Genomic DNA, 24,713 nt, shown 5'->3' with positions numbered 1-24,713 from the left:
ACCGCTTTGGCTATAGGTTCAAACGTTTCATAATAGCCTGAATCCTTTGACTCGGTAGATGATTGATGCAGCCGCTGGAGGAACTATCAATAATAAGACACGTGAGGTGGATTACAAATTTATTGAAGAGATGTCACTGAATAACTATCAGTGGCAAGTTATGAGAACAAAGCCGATGAAAGTAGCCGGTGTTTTCAATCTTGACACGGTTACTATGCTATATAACCAAGTAGAACTCTTAAATAAAAAGATTGACAGTTTGTGTGGTTCTACCCAGGTACATCCAGTGATGAGGTGCGATTCGAATGGAGGAGGAGCATGTACAGAATATCAACCCTTCAACCCTAGCATCGAGGAGGAACAAGTCCAATAAATAGGTAACAATAACTCTAGACCCCAAAATAACCCGTATAGTAACACTTATAATGCAGGTTAGAGGAACCATCCCAATTTTTCGTGGGGCGGTCAAGGAAATCAAAGGCCACAACATCCTTCGGGTTTTCAACAACTACCCTACCAACAAGAGAAAAAGCCAAACCTTAAGGAGATGCCAACAAACTTCATCTCAGTGTCAGAAACTCGTTTTTAGAATACTGAGACAGTACTCAAAAATTAACAAGCATCAATCCAGGGGCTCGAAACTCAGATTGGGCAGCTCGTCAAGTTGATTTCCGAACGACCACAAGGTATTCTGCCAAAGCAACACTGAATCTAACCCAACGAAGCAACTCAATGCGATTGCAATTCAAGATGATGAAGGGTTAGTTGCAAAACCAAGGCCAGAAACGGTGGTAAGCAAAAGTAAGAATGAGGTAGGCCACAATGACCCAAAGCCGATGAGTACAGAATATAAACCTCGTGTGCCATACCCCAATGCGACAAGGAAAGACCGATCAGACGAACAATTTGGTAAATTCCTTAAACTTTTAAAGAAACTACATATTAACTTACCGTTTATTGAAGCCCTTTCGTAGATGCCAAACGCAGTCAAGTTTTTAAAGGAGTTTTTAACAAATAAACGAAAGTTGGATAAGCCGTCGCATGTGGAGTTGAATGCAGTTTGCTCAGCCATATTACAAAATAAGCTACCCAACAAATTGAAGGATCCAGAAGTTTTACGATTCCTTGTTTAATTGGTAGTTTAGATGTTCATCATGCATTGGCTAACTTAGGGGCAATCATTAATGTTATGTCTTATAAAATGTTTAAACAGTTAGGTCTTGGGAAACCCAAACAAACTAGGATGAGCATTCAATTGGCTGATAAAACCATTAGATTTCCCAGGGGTATCATTGAAGATGTTATTGTTAAGATCGATAAATTTATATACCCAATAGACTTTTTTGTTCTAGACATGGAAGAGGATAGTAACGCACCTTTAATTTTAAGACGACCCTTTTTAGCAACTGCTAGAACAATTATTGATGTTGGCATAGGTGAACTCACACTTCGTGTGGGAGACGAAACAGTCACCCTTCAAGCTCATAATTCGAGTAACACATCGAAAATTAAAGGTTATTGTATAAATCATTCTACTAGTATTGATCATGTGGTGAAACCCTCTGTGCAGGAAACAGTTACGAAGAACGTATAGGATCCTGTTCAAACAACAACAAAAGACCTACCTATGAAGAACGAAGGCTAAAAATCGAGAAGTTAGATGAATGATGGACACAGAAATTGAGAACACCCGATAAACCGAAATCGAGCCAGAATGAGCTCAATACCTCACCAAATCAACTTAAGGTTGGAGACAAAGTACTACTAGATGCAGCAGATCCTCGCATTACCACTTCTGAACCTAATGAAGAAATTCCTCTTACAGTAATCAGTATTTTTCCATATGGTACAGTCGAGGTAATTCATCCCAAATTCGGTACTTTTAAGGTAAACAATACTCGTATTAAACCTTATGTTGATAAAGTTGATAGCAGGGATGAGGAGTGTAAACTCCTCGCACCACCTTGACCATGCAGAAGAGAGGTAAGTTGATAAACCGTAAATTATACATATTTTTACCACATGTTTAATGCATTTTATGGATGATTTCTCATTAGAATTGGTGAATTCGGTGCTCCTAATGCTTTAATTTCATGTTTTATACTTAGGAAAGCATAGGAGAGCGAAAGGAATGAGAAACAGGCCAAAAATGGAGAAAATAGGCCAAAGAACGAAATCAACACGGCTTGGACTTCCTCACAGGGCAGACCACATTGCCGTGTCAATCTGGCAGAATTGGAGCACGACTCACACGGGTATAGCACACGCCCGTTTCATTCTAACAGGCTCGAACACGGCCTGAAGTAATAGCACATGGGCGTGTCACACGGGCGTGTCCCTACCGAGCCCAAGTTAAGTCCAATTCGAAAAAAGCCACTTTTGAGGGCCTCTAGGCTTTCCAAAGCCTATAAATACAGCCTAGAAGAGGAGAAAAATGAGAGACGGAGAATAAGGGGTAACGAATTACTCTAAGGAAGCCGAATGATCTATCTCGGAAGCCGGATTCATCATCAAGACTGAAGATCTCTCCTCAATTTCCCTTCAGGAGTTTTGGGTTTTCTTTATGTTTTGTATTCTTTATTCTTCTAAGATGTTTTCTTATTTAGTTATGAACTAAAACCCCTAAATACCTAAGGGGAATGAAACCTAAGACGAATCTTGTTATTATTTTCTGAATCGTATGATAAATATTTAACTTGTTCTTAATTATGTGTTCTTAATTCTTGTTTAGATATCCCAGGATCTTGATTCAAGACATGCTCTTATTAGGAGGAGGAATAGAATACATCTAAGAGTACTTTTGTCATAATTAAGCGGAGTTGATTGCGCCTAGAAATAGGGTGACAAGATTTTGCGGATTAGGGTGAAACCTAATAAGGGATCCATAGATCGAGTTAATGCAACCCTAGAATGTTAATTAGAGAAAAGTCTCGGTTATTCAATCTAGGGATTAGACGTTATTAGTCTTGAATAGGGATAATAACATAACTTATGGATCTCTACGGAACAAGTTGAATGAATAAATCATCCGATTCGGAGCCAGAATAACAAGTAAAGTCTAGGTGGATTTTTCCTTAAGTATTGTCTCAAATCAATAGATTTTCCCAAAAGCAATTCCCCAGTTCTTTTCTCTGTGCGTTCTTAGTTTAGATAATTAGTTAATTAAAATAAAAACCCCTTTTATTGTTAGGCTAGATAATAAAATACAGTCATTACTAGTACTTTTAGTTCCTTTGGGTTCGACAATCCGGTCTTGTTAAAACTATACTACTGTTAGATAGGTACACTTGCCTACATCGCGATAATAGTTATTTCAAGAACAAGTAATTATAAATATTTAAAACCTATCACGAAACCTAACGCGATCAAGTTTTTGGCGCCGTTGCCGAGGAACTAAAATATTAGGAACACTCAATTTTTATTACTTTAGCCATTTATTTTTCTTGCAATTTAATTTAATTTTATTTCATTAATATTATTACTAATTAATTTACTTTTTCTCTCTTTTGACAGGATTTTCATAGTTTATAACTAGAAGAAACCTGCCAGGACCATTACTATTTGACAAAGAAATCGATCGCACCATTCATAGAAATCGACGAGAAATAAGGCGACGATCTCTCAACTACAACCGAGGAGATGGTTGAAAATCAAGACAATCAGCTACCCCCAGCAATACCTGCTGAATTAGCAAATCAAAATCCTGTTCCACGTATTATGTATGATTATGCTAAACCTTTTTTAACAGGAACTGAATCTAGTATAGTTAGACCTGCTATTGCTGTGAATAATTTTGAACTGAAACCTAACACAATTCAGATGATACAGCAGTTTGTTCAGTTTGATGGTTTGCAGGATGAGGATCCCAATACTCACTTGGCGAATTTTCTGGAGTTTTGCGACACTTTCAAAATTAATGGCGTTTCTCATGATGCCATTCGCCTTCAGTTATTCCCTTTTTCACTGAGAAACAAAGCTAAACAGTGATCAAAACTCATTACCACGAGGGTTTATCACTACTTGGGAACAAATGACCGAAAAATTTCTACTAAAATATTTTCCACCAGCTAAAACGGCTAAGTTACGTAATGATATCTCTTCTTTTGTGCAGATGGACTTAGAAACACTTTACGATGCATGGGAGAGATACAATGATCTATTGCTAATGTGCCCTCACCATGGGTTACCTCTATGGCTGTAAGTCCAAAAGTTTTACAATAGTGTGAATCCCTCGACAAGACAGATGATTGACGCAGCTGCTGGAGGAACCATCAACAACAAAACACCTGAAGAGGCTTATGAATTCATTGAAGAAATGTCACTGAATAACTATCAGTGGCAAGTCATGAGGACTAAGGCTCCGTTCGGCCTTGCTTCTATGATGGGCTTTTGCCCAAAAATCACTTTTTTTCTAAAAGTATTAAAGAACACCTTCCATCTTTGACCATTTTTCAACTTAACAAAATTACTTTCTTACAGATGAAGAAGTAGCAAATCTGCCACTTTTTTTAAGCCAAAAGTGCTTTTGGCATTATGTGACTTTTTTAGCCTTATGTTTTCTTCATTCCAGCAGATTACAAGACTGCTAAAGTTATAATAAATAATTAATATTAATTACTTAGAATTATTTAAAATTAATATTATATATTAAAATATTAACAATAAGTTATAATAAATTATTTTTTATATTATTACTAAAATATCATAATATTAACTAATTTAAACATTATTTAAATACATATTTGTTACTTTATAATATCATGTCTAAAATGGACATTTTATTTCTCAAAAGCACTTTTTGACAGCAATACCAAACACTCAAATTTTAAATTAAACTTTTCAAAAGCACTTCTCAAAAGTACTTTTCCACAGCACTTTTTAAAAGCATTGCCAAACTAGCCCTAAGCCAACAAAAACAGCTGGCGTTTATAACGTCAACTCAGTTACTATGCTAAAAAATCAGGTAGAACTTCTCAATAAAAAGATTGATGGTTTACTTGGTTCTAGGCAGGTACATCCAGTAATGAGGTGTGACTCAAATGGAGGAGGTGTGCATATAGAATATCAATCCTTCAATCCTACAACCGAAGAGGAACAAGTTAACTATATGGGTAACAATAACTTTAGATCTCAAAATAACCCATACAGTAATACTTACAATGCAGGTTGGAGGAACCACCCAAATTTCACTTGAGATAGTCAAGGGAATCAAAAGCCACAAAATCTTCAGGGTTTTCAACAGCCACCTTATCAATAGGAAAAGAAGCCAACCCTTGAGGAGATGCTCTCTAAATTCATCTCGGTGTCAAAAACCAGTTTCCAAAATACCGAGACAGCACTTAAGAATCAACAAGCATCGATCCAAGGACTCGAAACTCAGATAAGCTAGCTATCCAAACTGATCTTGGAAAGACCACTAGGAAATTTACTTAGTAACACCAAATCAAGAGAGCATGTCAAAGCAGTTACACTAAGGAGTGGAAAAGTGTTAGCGAAATCTAAAAAGAAGTTAGCACAAGGAGCCGTGGAAAGCGAAAGGAGGGAAGAAAAACCCGAAAATAGTGACAAACCAGTGCCGGAGGAATATAAACTACCAATTCCATATCCAGCAAAATTAAAAAAAGATCGCATTGACACAATTCAGTAAGTTTTTTGAACTTTTTAAGCAATTACACATCAGCTTACCTTTTGTTGAAGCCATCTCGCATATGCCTACCTACACAAAATTTTTGAAGGAGCTTCTAACAAATAAAAGGAAGTTGAGGACTTATCTACAGTAAAACTCAACGAGGACTGCTCAGCCATACTCCAAAACAAGTTTCCAACCAAACTAAAAGATCCAGGAAGTTTTACTATCCCTTGCTTAATTGGTAGTCTGAATGTTGAAAAAGCACTAGCTGATTTAGGTGCTAGCATTAATTTGATGCCATATAAAATATTCAAAGAACTTGGTCTTGGGGAATCTAAACCTACTAGGATGAGTATTCAATTAGCCGATATATCTGTTAAATATCCTAGGGGTATTATAGAAGACGTACTCGTAAAAGTAAATAATTTTATATTCCCTATTGATTTTGTTGTGCTTGACATGGATGAAGATGTGGAAGTACCCTTACTTTTAGGGCGCCCATTCCTAGCCACTGCTAGAGCTGTAATTGACGTGGGTGACGGTAAAATGGTACTTAGAGTAGGTAACGAGGAGATTATCTTTAAAATTTACGATGCTATGAGATTCTCTAGGGAACAGGATGATTCTTGTTATTTCATTGACTCTATTGATCATATTACTCAAGATTCTTTTCAGAAATTGTACAAGAGGAGACGACAGAACCATATCCAGCTCAAGGCGAGGAGACAGGTGAGGAACCTAATGACCATTCGTCAAGACAAGTAGAATATGAGGGCATTAAGATAAAAAATGAATTTAAGCAAAAACCCTCTATTGAGGAGACTCCCAAACTGGAATTTAAACAATTACCAAACCACTTAGAATACGCATTCCTTGGAAATAATTCTACATTACCAGTTATTATTGCTTCTAATTTGCAACCCAAGGAGAAAGATGAATTAATCTAAGTATTAAAAGAACATAAAAAGGTCATAGCTTGGAAAATTTCTGAGATTAAAGGAATCAGCCATTCTTTTTATACCCACAAAATTTTGATGGAAGATGAATACAAACCGTGTGTGCAAGCTCAAAGACGTCTGAACCCCAACATAAAGGAAGTTGTAAAAGCCGAGGTAATTAAACTTCTAGATGCTGGAATTATTTATCCTATTTCTGACAGTTCTTGGGTAAGTCCAGTATAGGTTGTCCCCAAGAAAGGAGGCATGACGGTTGTGACCAACGAGAAGAATGAATTAATCCCAATAAGAACAGTCACAGTGTGGAGAGTTTGCATAGACTATAGGAAACTGAATGATGCCACAAGAAAAGATCACTTCCCCTTGCCATTCATTGACCAAATGTTAGAAAGATTATCCGGACACATGTATTACTACTTTCTAGACGGACTCTCTGGTTACTTTCAAATCCCAATAGCTCCTGAAGATCAAGAAAAGACGACATTCACATGCCCATATGGTACGTTCGCTTATCGTAGAATTCCTTTTGGATTATGTAATGATCCTACCACTTTTTAGTGCTGTATGATGGCCATATTTGACGAACTCGTGGAAGATATCATGGAAGTATTCATGGATGATTTTTCGGTATTTGGTAACTCTTTCCATCTCTTCCCTAAAAATTTAAAACGAGTTTTAATAAGATGTTAGGAAACAAACCTTGTGCTTAACTGGGAGAAATGTCATTTCATGGTTCAAGAAGGTATTGTATTAGGGCATAAAATTTCTAGTAAATGGATTGAGGTGGATAAATCTAAAATAGAAACAATAGAAAAATTACCACCCCTTAGTTCGGTTAAGGCTATTAGAAGCTTTTTAGGACATGTTGGTTTTTATAGAAGATTTATTAAGGATTTTTCTAAAATAGCTAAGCCTTTGACTAAATTGCGAGAAAAAGATATACCTTTTAACTTCGATCAGAAATGTATAGAAGTATTTAATACTTTAAAGGATAAATTAGTTAATGTTCCAATCATAATTGCACCTGATTGGAACTTGCCATTTGAACTAATGTGTGATACGAGTGACTTTGCAGTAGGTGTAGTATTGGGACAGCGAAGAGACAAGCATTTTCAACCTATCTATTACGCCAGCAAAACCTTAACGGCTGCACAAGTCAACTATACTACTACAAAAAAAGATTTGCTAGCTGTGGTTTTTGCATTTGATAAATTTCGATCATATCTCATACTGTCTAAAGTTGTTGTTACACTGACCATTCTTCCCTTCGCTACCTTTTAACTAAAAGCGATGCAAAACCTCGACTCATTCAATAGATTCTCCTATTGCAGGAATTCGACTTGGAGATTTAGGATAAGAAAGGAGCTGAAAATCTCGCGGCTGATCATCTGTCCAGGCTTTAGAAATCCAATACCAGAGAGCTAGATGACGTTGAAATAAATGATTTGTTCCCTGAAGAACAATTTTTCGCTATATCTAACTCTGAGGTGCCTTGGTTTGTAGACATCGCAGATTTTTTAGCTGCTAACATTATCCCAAAATGGTTAACACACCAGCAAAAGAAGCGATTCTTTAATGATGTGAAAAACTACTTTTGGGACGATCTATTTCTGTTTCGCAGATATGCAGATCAAGTCATCAAAAGATCCGTTACAGGATCAGAAACATCAAAAATATTGAAACATTGCCATTCAGGGCCAACCGGAGGACACTATAGTGGAACTAAGACCGCACACAAAATACTTGAATCAGGTATGTTACTTCATGTGACAAATGCCAATGGAAAGGTAACATATATAAACGTTATGAAATGCCTCAAAACTATATGCTTTCATGTGAAATATTTGACGTTTGGGGTATCGATTTCATGGGCCCATTCCCTAGTTCGTTTGGGAATAAATACATCTTAGTAGTAGTTGACTACATGTCCAAATGGGTAGAAGACCGAGCACTACCTACTAATGATGCTAGAATGGTAGTACGTTTCCTTAAAAAACTCTTTTCGAGATTTGGAACACCTAAAGCAATTATCAGTGATAGGGGCACTCATTTTTGTAAAACCCAATTTGAAAAAACCCTTAAGAAATACGGAGTTCATCATAGAACAGCCACCCCATACCATCCTCAAACTAATGGACAAGTTGAAGTAGCAAACCGAGAACTCAAACGGATCCTTGAAAAAATAGTAGAATCAAACAGAAAAGACTGGAAATGAAAGTAGACGATGCCTTATGGGCTTACAGAACTACTTTTAAGACTCCCATAGGGACATCACCTTACAGACTTATTTATGGAAAAAGTTGTCATCTACCATTCGAACTAGAGCATAAAGCTTTTTAGGCTATTAAATTTCTAAACCTTGATCTCGAACTTGTTGGAAAAAATAGGTTGATTCAGCTGAACGAGCTTGATGAATGGTGAGCCAATGCATACGAAAATTCATGCCTATAGAAGGAAGCAACAAAACGGCGCCATGACGTTCGTTTAAAGCAAAGAAAACAATTTGAAGTTGGAGATCTCGTCTTACTATACAACTTAAGACTCAAATTGTTTCCCGGAAAACTAAAATCACGATAGTTAGGACCCTTCGTAATTTAATCTGTTCATCCATATGGCACAATAGAGGTAAGTCACCCTGTGACAGTCCTAATTTGACCCTAATCAGAAAAGTGGTTTCAGAACCACAAAACTGAGTCAAAATTTTTTTTAAATATATATATACATATATATTATTTTCTATGTTTTTATTTTGTGAATTTATATGTTTGAAAATTTGGTATTTTAATTTTGTCTTTTGGACGTGAAATTAGCTGAAAAGGACTTGTTTGAGAACTTTGAAAATGTGGTAGGTAAATGTCCAAGGGATTAATATGTTGAATTACTAAAATGGTGGATTTGCATGTCTATTTTACCTTTTTAAATTAAGGGCATGGTAATGGGGTTGGTATACAATAATTATATGCTTATTATAATAATAAATTATATATTTGATATATGTTATAATATAAAATAAGTTATAATATATTAAGTGGGGGTGATAAAAACAAGGAAATTTAATGTTTCTCTTCCATCCTCATTGCCGAAAACATAAGTGAAAGAAGAAGAAAAATGTCAAGGGCATTCGGCCATCTTAAGGGTTAATTAAGGTAGGATTTTATGTTATTTCTATTAAATTTTATGAAAATTTAGTTAGTAGTCAAGCTCTTATTATAACCCATATGTTGATTTTTTTTGAATTTGGTGACAAAATGTGCATACGGTTATAATGGATAAATGCTAAGAGGATAGTGTTTTGATGTTTTGGATAGAAATATTAGACAGGTGAAAATGAGCTAGCTAAATAGATATATGTGAACTTAAATGACGGTATGAACAAATGTGGAGCTTTTGCTAGTTTTAGAAGTATTTGGTCAAAGTGGTTATGTGGTGAAACTATGTGTTAAATGACAAAGTGATGTGCAATTCTTATTTTGGTAGTGATAATGCCGAAAGTGAAAAGATTGTTAAGGAATTATGGTTTAAATGTTTAGTGAAGATGATATTCGGCCTGTTAGTATGTGAATAATTTATTTAAAGTATAAACTTTATATGTATACTAAAAATTTATATGCATTCGGCCTTGAGACATTAGATAAACATTAGTTGAGGTTTTAATGTCTTAAACAATGACGGTTGTAAGATGAAGTGGAAATCATTAAATTTATATATGTGAATATTTAGCAAGGGGTGGTTGTCGTGTATATATATATATGTGTGTGTGTGTTTTATTGAAGTATTGATTGGGTTGTTTATAGTATTTGGATCTTAGGTGGTCAATAGCCGAATGGTTAGTTTAAATTTGTATGGAATAATTAGTAAAGGGAGTAAGTACATTTAGCTTAAAAAAAATGTTAAAAGGAAAAAGGCAAGGTCATAATAACAATGGTCGTGATATGATATTTGAATGTGTCAATGGGAACTGAATGGCTTAAGTTTAATGAAAGCATAAGGTGGATGAAAATCAAATTTTACCGTGTGATTCTTGTGATATGAAACTATTAATATTGTAGGATATAAATAAACTAGCAAGGTAATTAAACTAGTCAATTTGTTTATTCTAGCTCAAGAACCCAAAGGAGGGGAATCAAGTAAGGGAAAAACAAAGGGTATCGAGTAGCCGATTGGAACCGTTTCATCCAACACAAGGTAAGTCCATAAGCAATTATAAGATTTGTTATTTTATACATAAATGTTGCGCGCATATCATGAAAGAACTACTTTTGTATATATATATTCTCTTGATTGATAGATATGTGGTCGTATATACATATTGGATTAAATCAATTGATTTGTTTATAATGAAATGACATTGGCACTATGTGTATGGATTTGAATGGCACTATGTGTGCAGATTTGAATGACACTATGTGTGCGGATTTGAATGGCACTACGTGTGTGGATTAGCAAGGCACTATGTGTGCGGGCTAGCATGGCACTATGTGTGCGAATTTCCTTGACCGAGCACTATGTGTGCGAAATCGGTTGTTGATACAATAAGTGTAGGAACTGAATGAAGAATTAAAGCTATTGAGTGAAATAAGAAATTGGACACATGAAACGTATATGCATGAATCCATCTATTTCGTCATTGTTTAATACTTTGAGGAAAAGATTTAAGGCATTTGGTTGTATGATACTTTGATTGAATAGCATGACTTGACTTGTAGTTAGATTAACAATCTAAGTGATATATGGCATAGATCGGTATGGCTGTGATAGTTGATTTTGCAAAAGAATATTATTATAATAAGTAGATGTCAATAGAGTGAGATAAAAAGGAGTTAAATTTTACTTTGAAGCGTTAATTGTAATGTGGACTTTTCTAGTTTCTATTTCGATATATCAAGTTAATTGTTTGCATTATATTGCTTACGACTTACTGAGTTGAAAACTCATTTGGTGTGTTTACTTGCCTCTTATTTAGATTTTCTTTTGATCCGTTGTGTGCTCAGGACCATCATCGAAGTCATCACACCTGCCTACAATATTTTGGTACCCCTTTTTGTTTAGTCTTAAGTATAACATTATGGCATGTATAGACATTAAATTTGGGATTTCCATGCCATAATATTTATTTTTGTAATCATGGCCATGCGAATATGGCTTAAACTTTAATATTTCAAAAGTGGTTATGTTTGCTTTTATAATACAACTCTTTTGATTAAGTGAAACGATACTAAATAGGTGGCTAATTATTAAATTAAATAGGTCAAAGTTAGGCCTATGAGATGTATTTATTATTTATATGAATGAGCTAAATACTATGTGTATTTAAAATTAGTTATGCATTCGGCTATAATGGCAAACCACCAAATGAATAGTGATCCTCTTTTTATGATGCATATATGAGTGCAAGGCACGTTGTAAATCATATGTACATATAGGTTGTGAAATTGTTTATACATGATAAATTAATACCTTATGAATTCGGTTTTGTTAAATTGCAAGGATCGATAAGATGATTATTCACTATTATATTTTGTTCGACTGTTCGCACATGAATTATTTTAGTAATACTCCGTAACCCTTCTGGTGACGGATACGGGCTAGGGGTGTTACACACCCATCATACGGTATTTTCAAAGTAAATGGACACCGTCTCAAACTTTATAATAGTGAGAATTTTAAAGTCAATGGAGAAGAGCTATGACTCCACAAACCGCCCTGAATGTACCAACAAGGTAACAGTTTAGACTATAAACAAGCGATTCTCGGGAGCAACCCGAATACTAACTGTTTTAAATTATTTAAATTTCAAGTTTTAAACATTTAGGTCACTAACAGAGTATTTGAAGCACAGGTTCCCAACCCCACACGGCCTATCACACAGCCGTGTTAAAGGCCGTGTGACAAACACGGATGGAAACAGGACTGTGCGACATGGCCGTGTAGAAATAGGGTAGAAGATTTCCTCAAACACGGGCTGCGATAAAACGCCACGGCCGTGCGACATGGCCGTCGTCGAATCTGCCAAATAAACAAGGGCGTGAGACACGCCCGCGTCTATCACCCGTGGACAACACTGTTAGAATAACACGGGCGTGCACAACCCTACACGACTATGGGAGAAGCGAACCACGCCAGACACGGCCGTGCGACACGATCTTGTAGTGACACGGCCTATATACACAGGCATACGAGAAGACCGTGTGGCGACATCTTAAATCGCGACAAACACGGCTGAGCCACGGCGCACATGGGCGTGTGCCCCGGCTGTGCCACTTGAACAATTAGAATAATTATCTTATTTTATTTTTCTTTTATTAAGTTTTTAAGATTCATTTGTTTTCCTTTTCAAAAAAATGGCTTACCATCCAGAGTTATCTTATTGAGTGCTTCATTTATTGTCGTTAAACACCTCGAGTGATTTGAGTGAATCTTTAGTGAGGATGTGAAACTCTGTGATATTCTGAATCAAAGGTAATTACTTAGATGCGGAGAGACACCTATGTTTGCATGATTAAATACTCAACTTGGAATGTTTGAAACTTTTATGTTCTTTTAAGTTGAATTCTCAATGTATGATTACCTATGGATTACTCTGAGATATTATCGATAGGAATTGCAAGTTGAAGAGAATTTATTTTGATTATGAGTTGAGAATTTTGCTTGAGGACAAGCAAATGCTTAAGTGTGGGGGTATTTGATAAACCGTAAATTATACATATTTTTACCCCATGTTTAATGCATTTTATGGATGATTTCTCACTAGAATTGGTGAATTCGATGCTCCTAATGCTTTAATTTCATGTTTTATACTTAGGAGAGCATAGGAGAGCGAAAGGAACGAGAAACGAGCCAAAAACGGAGAAAATAGGCCAAAGTACGAAATCAACACGGCCTGGACTTCCTCACACGGGCAGACCACACGGCTGTGTCAATCTGGCAGAATTGGAGCACGACTCACACGGGTATAGCACACGCCCGTGTCATTCTAACAGGCTCGAACGCGGCTTGAAGTAATCACACACGGGCGTGTCCCTGCCTAACCCAAGTTAAGTCCAATTCGGAAAAGGCCACTTTTGAGGGCCTTTAAGCATTCCAAAGCCTATAAATACACCCTAGAAGGGGAGAAAAATGAGAGAAGGAGAATAGGGGGTAACGAATTACTCCAAGGAAGCTGATTGATCCATCTCGGAAGCCGAATTCATCATCAAGACTGAAGATCCCTCCTCAATTTCCCTTCAGAAGTTTTGGGTTTTCTTTATGTTTCATATTCTTTATTCTTCTGAGATGTTTTCTTATTTAGTTATGAACTAAAACCCCTAAATACCTAAGAGGAATGAAACCTAAGATGAATCTTGTTATTATTTTCTAAATCGTATGATAAATATTTAACTTGTTCTTAATTATGTGTTCTTAATTCTTGTTTAGATATTCTAGGATACTGATTCAAGACATGCTCTTATTCAGAGGAGGAATAGACCCTGTCCAAGAGTACTTTTGTCATAATTAAGCGGAGTTGATTGCGCGCCTAGAAATAGGGTGAAACCTAATAAGGGGATCCATAGATCGAGTTAATGCAACCGTAGAATGTTAATTAGAGAAAAATCTTGGTTATTCAATCTAGGGATTAGGCGTTATTAGTCTTGAATAGGGATACTAACATAACTTAGGGATCTCTACGGAACAAGTTGAATGAATAAATTGTCCGATTTGGAGCCAGAATAACAAGTAAAGTCTAGGTGGATTTTTCCTTAGGTATTGTCTCAAGTCAATCGATTTTCCCAAAAGCAATTCCCCAATTCTTTTCTCTGTGCGTTCTTAGTTTAGATAATTAGTTAATTAAAATAAAAACCCCTTTTATTCTTAGGCTAGATAATAAAAAAATAGTCATTACTAGTACTTTTAGTTCCTTTGGGTTCGACTATTCGGTCTTGCTAAAACTATACTACTGTTCGATAGCTACACTTGCCTACATCGCGATAATAGTTAGTTCAAGAACGAGTAATTATAAATATTTAAAACCTATCACGAAACCTAACGCGATCATAAGTCCAGCTTAAGACTATAAATAAGCGCTTCTCAGGAGGCGACCCGATCATTAACAATAATGACTTATTTAAATTCTAGTTTTTCACATCTAACCTATTACCTAAGTCTTGAAACACAGGGTTTTCCTATCCACACGACCAGGCACACGAGCGTGCCTGAGGTCATGCTCACACCATAGGTGGAGACACGACCGTGCGATACGGCCGTGTGAAAACAGGGCAAGATTTTTCCCCGACACGGGATGCGATAAGTTACCACAGCCGTGCGACATAGTCGTAGGTGAAACTGCCAAAACAACACGGGCATGAGACACGCCCGTGCCTTGAAACCGTGGTTGAAACTGAGAATGTAACACAGGCGTGCGACACGCCCGTGCCCTCCGTCCGTGGTCGGCACTGTCAAAACAAACACGAGCGTGGGAAAAGCGAACGAAGCAAGAGACGACTGTGTGACAAGGTCGTGTGCACCCATACTCCCAAGCAACACGGGCGTGGGCCAAATGTCAGACACGCCAAAATCCAAAATTCAGGAAACACGCGGGCAAAAAAAAAATACACGGCTGTGTGCCCCAAAATCTATATAAACCCCTTACTATTCATCATCTATCTCCCTAAAAATCCCTAACCCTAGCCGCTGCAACTCTACACGCCCTACCCCCATGCCCGTGCGCAGCCTACAACACCGATTCTGACGCCCCAAGTTCCTTCTTTTTGCTTTGTTTACTCTTTTCTCTCTATTTTCTCTAAATATGTTGCTTATTTCATGATTCCTTTACTATATTGAACTATTTTTGAATATTCGTAGTTAGAATAGTAAAATACTAATGCTTGTTTAATAAAAAATTTTGTTATTTTAGTTATTCCATTATGCTATACTCTTTCATTTTTCCTTGTTTCCATGAAATTTATGCCTGCTCACATGCATTCATTCATTATTTTCATAATCCTCTAACTTGATATATTTATTGGTTTTAGTCTTTATCATCTCGTACGTTAATCTCATAAAATATTCATATTTAGCCTTGATTTTTCATACTATTCTTGGGGCATATTGATTGAACTTTAATTTTTCAATGCAAGTACAATATCTTCCTCACGAGGTAAGAAGACCGCTGTTCCCACCTCGAAGAAGAGGAAATGAGCAGTGTCATCCTCGAGACCTACCACGAAGATTAGGCACCTGTTCCTCCAAGTTCCCTTGGGACCCCAAGAGGAATTATATCAGATATTATGGGCCCGACTCCTAGGTGTGGGCCACTGCATTGACTGGGCGCACTCGAGCAGATTCAATTGGCTGACGCGGTCCGAGCCTTCTTAACGACTGACCCGTGGGGGCTCTTCTTCGAGATCGTTGAGCTGACGTATCTCAAGTTTACATTGGAACTCTGCTCGACGTTCCATCTTCAGACTATCATGACCAACTTTGATGATCCTGGAACAGTCCAGTTTCGCCTCGGTGGTCTAGTACGCCAGTTGAGCATACCCGAGTTTAGGATTGCAATGGGGCTGTACACGAAAGAGTTTATGGACGACAATGACCTCGACACCCTCCACCGCCACATCCACTACTCCCCCTTGAAATGTTGGAGGGACCTCGTCCCTGCCTCGGCCACCTACGTTCCTAGCCGCGCCAAGGCATCGACTCTCTCTCCTTCCTTGAGGTATTTACACGCCATCTTGGCTCACACTCTGATAGGGAAATGAGAGAGTACTGGCGTCGTCACTACCCACGATGCCTATTTCTTATGGAGTATGGCGAACGAGTACGTCATCAACCTTGCCTACTTTATTGCCTTCGCCATTTGCCACCACCCGGAGCAGCACAGGAGAGGTGTCATCTCTATTGGGCCCTATGTGACTCAATTGGCTTGGCACTTCGGGCTCCTCAACACAACAGCCCAATCATCCTCCCTCACTCTCATCGGCCAGATGTCCCCACAGGGCATCTCGAGCATGCTAAGTATGAGGATGATCGAGAAACGACGTGGCACATACCCTCCTCAGTACCGCCTTGCCCAGTCCACCGAGGAGGAGGACCTAAGGACATTACTAATGATGTCCCTCCACGTCACGAGGATCCACCGACTCAGCCACCACCCCCCTCTCGTCCAGTTCATGCGGCAACTTCATACGCTGACATCTCTGAGTGCCTTACTCGATTCGAGCAATAGTGTTTTTAGTGCTTCGATAACATTAATGCTACTCTATAGCAGATTTGTCAGCACTTCCACATCTCTTCGCCACCCCCACCTCGCGAACCATCTAGCGATAAAGATGTTTAAAAATTTTTATTTATTATTTTATGTTTTTACTTTTATTCTATTTTAAGACTACTTTTTATTTTTCTTTAAGCTTATTTTTATTAGGTTTTATAATTATTATTTTACAATTTTAAATTTTGGCTATTTCATTACGAGTAATTATGCTTCCTCATATTTCCTAAAAAGTTCCTGATTCTATTACAGTTATAAAGAGCTCCAAAGCTCATCATCGCATAGGAACTAAAAACTCCACCGAAAAAGGTTCTCTACGACTGTCATGTCCTGCTCAACCACGACCATAGCTACCACCAGATATAATATTCTTTTGGCGCAAGATTTATGGACTAATGAACCTCTACCACTACCGGAGTATCCTCTTCCACTCTCACGCCAATTATTCTCCAAAACTCTAGTTCAAGGAATTCATTCATCATTTAGGAAGTTTCACTTCTCCCCCTATCTTATGATTATATATCTGTCTTTTTCAATATATCTCTTTTTGTACATTGAGGGCAATGTACATCTTAAGTGGGGGGGTCTTTCATATCATCATTAGAAATCCCTGAATTTTGTCTTATTCTCATGTGATCTTCTTATGCCATGATTAGAATGAAAACTTAGATTTTTATTGATATGTCTTGAATTAAAACTTAGGCATTCATGCATTGATTGTTTAAATTTTAAGATATTAGAGAATCAAGCATGATAAGTTGACTTTTGAATTTAAAATTTTATAGGTTTTTTCTCCCAAGTTTAGGTATTATCTTGAGTTGAAATTCACAAGTTCAAACATCAAAAAGCCATAATTTTTGTGAGATTTTGAGCCTTTAGAGAACCTATTATTTCTTTCATGCTCACTTTTATTGTTGCTTTGAGTGCGTCAATCTTGATTTGTTATTCTAAAACTTGCTTGATTATGCATGTCAAGACCACACCATTTGATTTGATATGTCAAGATGATAAAGGCACTTAGGTTTAACCCACTCACTCCGTAAAAGCTTACCTTCACAATTAACCCTTAGTGAACCCCCTTGAACCTAACAAACCATTCATTGATTTACCCCTAATATTAACCCATAACTCATTATTGTTGAAATCCCCTAAATTAATTTGATCTCTATTTTTGTCGAGATTTGAGTTGGAATAGTTGCTTAGCTATGTTTTATTCTATTCTGTATTTGACTTGTTCTTAGAAAAAAAAAATTCATACTTACATATTAGTAGTAATTCGGTATTGTTGAGCCACAGTATCTAAATTCCATCTTTTGAGAAGAAGCTCACTTGTACTCAATTTATGTTTAATTACTTTTTCAAGTTAGGAAATTTTTCAATTCAATCTCGATTCTAACCTTTTCTTTCAGCTTGTGAGTACACCCTCTAACCAAAGCCACGTTACAACCCTTTAAAGACCTTTTGATTGATGTTCATCTCAATATATAGTGGTGGAGATCTGATTTTCATGCAAGCCTATGGTAATGACTTTTCATTATTGACTATTGAGTGCTTCATGCATTGTCCTTAAACACCTCGAGTGATTTGAGTGAATCTTTAGTGAGGATATGAAATTCTATGATATTTTGATCAAGGTAATCACTTAGATGAGGGAAGACACCTATGTTTTCATGATAAAATGCTCAACTTAGAATGTCTAAAACTTGATGTACTTTTAGTTGAATTTTTAATGTATAAATACTTATGGATTATTTTGAGATATTATTGATAGGGATTATAAATTGAGAAGAATTTATTTTGATCGTGAGTTATGGATTTTGCTTGAGGACAAGCAAATGCTTAAGTGTGGGGGTATTTGATAAACCGTAATTTATACATATTTTTACCCTATGCTTAACACATTTTATGGATGATTTCTCCTTAGATTTGGTGAATTCAATGCTCCTAATCCTTTAATTTCATGTTTTATACTTAGGTGAGCATAGGAGAGTAAAAGGACCAGAAACAAGCCCAAAACGAAGAAAACGGGACAACGTGGGAAATCAGCACGGCCTAGAGTTCACCACACGGGTAGACCACACGCCCGTGTAGGTTTAACAGGCTCTGGCACGGCTTGAACCTCTTCACACGGGTTGACCACATAGCCGTGTCCCTTTGGCAAGGTCGAAGCACGATTTACACGGGTAGATCACATGCCCGTGCCCATTTAACAACCTTGACCACAACCTTAAGTAATCGCACACATGTGTGTCACACGGGCGTGTCCCTGCCGAGCCCAAGTTTATTCCAATTCGGAAAAGGCCAATTTTGAGGGCTCTTAGGCATTCTAAAGCCTATTTAAATACCTAAGGAGGCACTTAGAAGGGGGACACAGAGTAGGAAGCAAGGAATTACTCAAGGAAAGCGGATTGATCCATCCCAAGAGCCGGATTCATTATCAAGACTGGAGATCTCCCTTTAAGTTCCTTCAGGAGTTTTGGGTTTTCTTATGTTTTGTTATCTTTATGCTTTTGAGATGTTTTCTATCATAAATATGAACTAAACCCCCTAAATACCTAATGGGAATGAAACCTAAGACAGATCTTGTTATTATTATTTGAATTGTATGATAAATATTTGACTTGTTCTTGATTATGTGTTCTTAATTCTTGTTTTAATATTCGAGGATATTAATTCAAGTTAACACTCTTATTCAGAGGAGGAATAGACCCTGTCTAAGAGTAAAATTGTCATAATTAAGTGGAGTTGATTGCGCGCCTAGAGATAGGGTGACAAGATTTTTTCGGATTAAGGTGAAACCTAATAAGGGCATCCATAGATCAAGTTAATGCAATTCTAGGGTGTTAATTAGAAAGAGATTTCAATTATTCAACCTAGGGTTAGATGTTATTAGTCTCGAGAGAGATAATAATATAACTTAGGGATTTCTACAGATCAAGTCAAATGAATAAATCGTCTGATTCAGAGTCAAATAACAAGTGAAGTCTAGGTGGATTTTTCTTTAGGTATTGTCTCAATCAATCGAATTTTCCTAAAAGTATTTTCCCAAGCTTTCTTTTTGTGCATTCTTAGTTAGTAATTAGTTTAGATAACCAAACCTCTTAATTTTTAGGCTAGATAATAAAAAGGAAGTAAATACTAGTACTGTAGTTTTTTGGGTTCGATAATCGGTCTTTTTGAACTATACTCTTTGTTCGATAGGTACACTTGCCTTAATCATGATAATAAGTTAGTCTGAAGAATGTTTCATTTATAAATCTTTAAAACCTGTTACAAATATCACGAAATCAGTGAGCATACTAACTTGTAATTAAATAGGTGCAGGAGTCACATGGCCTAGTCACATACCCATGTGCTAGGCTGTGTGAACAATTCTGAGTATTCTGTTTTGAAATTTTTAATATGCAAGGGACACACGGCCAATTCACACGCTCGTTGACTAAGCCATGTGTGACACACGGCTGAGACACACGCCTGTGTCTCTACTAATTTGGAAAAAAATAGGCTATTTCAAGCCACTTTTCTCACCCAAATTTGTCTTTCACCTACATTAACATTTCAACACATTCACAAACCAATACAAGACATTCCAATCAAACCAATATCAAGTTTAATTCAGGTCACAACACTCCTTATGACCAAGTATTCAATCTTACCGAAATGACCATATAAGCATATATGCTCATTTATAGCAAGCTTACTACCTCAAACTAAACATCAACACGCCTATTTGATTTCCATCATTCAACCATTTCAACACACATCAAACATGATATAACCTCTTATATACACATCAAACATGTCCATCATAAGCCATTTCAATGGCTAATTTCAACCAAAACATTTACATACTAATATTGGCTAATTATCCTATGTATGCCATTATAACCAAAATTTAATTTGTTACATATACCGAAAAGAGAGCTGATGGATAGTGTGAGATATCTCTGCCAAGCTTCCAACCCAACGACCTTCCGAAGTACTATAAATGGAGGAAATAAAACTAAGTGAGCATTTAATGCTTAGTAAGTTCGTATAACATGGTAATTAACTTACCATTCATTCATATAAAGACTAACATGCAAGGCACATTCAAACCAATTTGGCCAAAATCCCTAACACATATATCTTCACCAAACATGTTGGTCATGTATTTCATAGAAATATCAAGAAACATATATGAGCTCAATAATAATCAAAATTACCATATACATATATTTTACTCATCATGAACCTATATAACATGTACAAATTATTTCTATGTATTTTAGATACATTTGAGTAATAAATCATTTTGAACTCATGTTATTCCATATCAGAACTTTTTCTGTTGAACCATTTAAAATATCAATGGATACACAGGTAGTACACATGAAGTGTACAAATCTGTAATTCGTAACTTCATGTTCGGGAATGCTCATACGAGCACATAAATGAGAAGCTCTTTCGAGTCATGTAACAGAAAGTTCATGTGATCCATGTAATGGGAAGCTCATAAGGGACATATTCGGGCAGTTCAAGTAAGCCTATATAGGAAAGCTTTGGAAAGCCATTAATCGAGAAGCTCATGAAAGAACTTTTAATCGAGAAGCTCCGAAAAGCCATATATCCGAACGCTCATAAGAGCTACGGTGTGTCCACAACACATGCAGGATCACAACCAATTGGGATGCTCTAAAGAGCTATTAACAGGAAGCTCATAAGAACCATATAATGGGAAGCTCGTGAGAGCTACTATCGGGACGCTCTTTCGAGCTGTGGTGTGTCTGCAACACATGCAGGACCACAACCAATTCGGGAACCATATATCCATCAAATTTTACTTATTCAAACGAGACACTTAATACTTATCAATCATCGCCAGATATGTAATTAATTTCATACATGGCAATTACACAATTCACATATACAACATTCAATTTAAACATATAAATATACAATTTAGTTACATGAACTTACCTCAACAATGTTCGTGTATACAAAATCAACTAATCTGTTACTTTCACTTTTCCATGATCTAACTTTGTATTTGATCTATCAGGATCTATACGAATGAATTCAACATCAATTTATATTCAATTCAATCCAATTCACATCTTTGGCAAAATTACCATTTTGCCTCGATACTTTTAATTAATTATGATTTCGTTCCTAGGCTCGGAAAATGAAATTCATGCAATTTAATCCTTATTCCAAGCCTAACCAATTTTCATATATCATAATAGCAGCCCATATATTTCACAAAATTCAAAATTTTTCCATGCATTTTACATCTTTTCAATTTTGTCCCTAAATCATAATTTCATCAAAATTCTCTTTACAAAAGTTGTTTATCTATCAACAACCTTTCATTTTCTACCATAAATGTAACGACCCAAAATCCGTGGGCACCCAAAAAGTGTGTTATCGAGCCTTTATCTTAGTTAAACGAGTTCGTAAATAATTAATAGGAATAATTATAAGTCTAGCAGTGTGTTTAATTAGGTTTTAATTAAGTGAATTTAGCTTAATTTAAAGTAATTAGGAAAAAGGGCTAAATTGAATAAGGATAAAAATTTAATTATAGATTAAAGAAAAACTAATCAACTAGAGTTAGTTGCTTTTAGTCTCGAGAGAGATATTAACATAAATCAGGGATTTCTACGGATTAAGTCAAGTGAATAAATCGTCTAATTCAGAAGTAATAAGTGAAGTCTAGGTGGATTCTTCCTTGGGTATTGTCTTCTTCATTGGTTCTCCAAAAATATTTTCCAGCTTTAATCTCCGTCGTGAATTTTAGTTAATTAAATAATTAGTCTTAGTTTAAAACCTCTTTTAATTCTTAGACTAAATAATAAAAAGATAGTAATTACTAGTACTCTTAGTCCTTGTGGATACGATATTTTCGGTCTCACCATAACTATACTACTGTTCGATAGGTGCGCTTGCCTTAGTCGAATTTTTAGTTAGTTTCACAACCATCAAGTTTTTCGTACCGTTGCCGGGGACTAAGATATTAGGAACATTTGATTTTTATTACTTTAGCCATTTTTTTTATTTTTGTTGCAATTTACTTTTTTGTTTTTAGTTTAATTTTTCTTTTGTTTGCTCTAGCAAGTGTCTTTAGTTTATGACTAGGAGGAACCCGTCAGGACCTTTGCTTTTTGACAGTGAGACCGAGAGCACAACTCGTAAAAATCGAAGAGAAATAAGACGAAACCTACAATACATAGAGGAAGAGCGAGAGGACATTCCATACTGCAACCGAGGAGATGGCTGATAATCAGAATAATCTGCTACCTCCTGTGGTTGCTGCAAATCCAGTAGTTCAAAATCCTGCTCCTCGTACTATGTATGATTATGCTAAACCTAATTTAACAGAAACTGAATCGAGTATCGTTAGACCTGTTGTTGCTGCAAATAATTTTGAACTAAAACCTAACACGATTCAAATGATACAACAGTTTGTTCAGTTTGATGGTTTACAGGACGAGGATCCAAACACTCATTTGGCAAATTTTCTAGAATTTTGCAACACCTTTAAGATCAATGGCATTTCTGAAGATGCCATTCGCCTTCGGTTATTTCCCTTTTCATTGAGGAATAAGGCTAAACAGTGGTTGAACTCGTTACCACGAGGATTAATCACCACTTGGGAACAAATGACTGAAAAATTTTTACTTAAATATTTTCTGCCGACTAAAACGGCTAAATTAAGGAATGATATCTCTTCTTTTGTACAGATGGATCTAGAAACTCTTTATGATGCATGAGAGAGATACAAGGACTTATTAAGAAGGTGCCCTCACCATGGGTTACCTCTATGGATACAGGTTTAGACTTTTTACAACAGTGTGAACCCTTCAACAAGGCAACTGATTAATGTAGTCGTCGGTGGAACTTTAAACAAAAAAACACCAAAAGAGGCTTATGAATTTATTGAAGAGATGTCACTGATTAACCATCAGTGGCAAGTCATGAGAACAAAGCCGACAAAAGTAGCTGGTGTTTTCAACCTTGACACGGTTGCTATGCTCTCTAACCAGGTAGAACTTTTAAATAAAAATATTGATGGTCTGGTACATCCAGTTATGAGGTGTGATTCAAATGGAGGAGGAGTGCACAATACAGATTATCCGTCCTTCAACCCTAGCACCGATGAGGAACAAGTCCACTATATGGGTAATAATTTTAGACCTCAAAATAACCCATATAGTAACACTTATAATGCAGGTTGGAGGAACCATCCCAATTTATTGTGGGGTGGTCAGTGAAATCAAATGCCACAACATCCTCTAGGTTTTCAACAGCCACCTTACCAACAAGAGAAGAAACTAAACCTTGAAGAGATGCTTACAAAATTCATCTTAGTGTCAGAAATTCGATTTCAGAATGCCGAAACAGCGCTTAAGAATCAACAAGCATCGATTCAAGGGCTCAAAAATCAAATAGGACAGCTTCCTAAGTTGATCTCTAAATGACCACAAGGTGGCCTACCAAGTAATACTGAAACTAACCCAATGGAACAACTTCATGCCATTACTGTTCACAATGATGAAGGGTTAGTTGAGGATGAACTGAAATTGAGGCGAGACAATGTGGTAGATAACGGTAAGGTTGATGTGAGTAAAGAGTATAAACCTCGTGTGCCATACCCCAATGCAACAAGGAAAGACCACACGGGCGAACAATTCGGTAAATTCCTTAAATTATTAAAAAAATTACATATTAACTTACCGTTTATTGAAGCTCTTTCGCAGATGCCAAACGCAGTTAAATTTTTAAAGGAGCTTTTAGCAAATAAGCGGAAGTTAGATGATGTGTCGCGTGTGGAGTTGAACGCAGTTTGCTCAGCCATTCTACAGAATAGGCTACCCAACAAGTTAAAGGATCCAGGGAGTTG

At 36.5% G+C, this 24,713-nt stretch overlaps 2 non-coding genes across 2 annotated transcripts; both read right to left on the bottom strand.

Moving 5' to 3' along the window:
• Positions 1 to 4,078: 4,078 nt before the first annotated feature.
• On the bottom strand, positions 4,079 to 4,185 carry LOC128282769 (small nucleolar RNA R71). Its single transcript, XR_008273123.1, has one exon. It is a non-coding gene; the product is annotated as a small nucleolar RNA R71 (small nucleolar RNA).
• Positions 4,186 to 23,520: 19,335 nt separating this feature from the next.
• On the bottom strand, positions 23,521 to 23,627 carry LOC128282856 (small nucleolar RNA R71). The gene has a single exon (XR_008273209.1). It is a non-coding gene; the product is annotated as a small nucleolar RNA R71 (small nucleolar RNA).
• Positions 23,628 to 24,713: the final 1,086 nt, after the last annotated feature.

The sequence above is a fragment of the Gossypium arboreum genome, chromosome 10 (assembly GCF_025698485.1).
Source record: "Gossypium arboreum isolate Shixiya-1 chromosome 10, ASM2569848v2, whole genome shotgun sequence".
Classification (NCBI taxonomy): domain Eukaryota; kingdom Viridiplantae; phylum Streptophyta; class Magnoliopsida; order Malvales; family Malvaceae; genus Gossypium; species Gossypium arboreum.
This window is presented reverse-complemented; position numbering and strand designations above follow the sequence as displayed.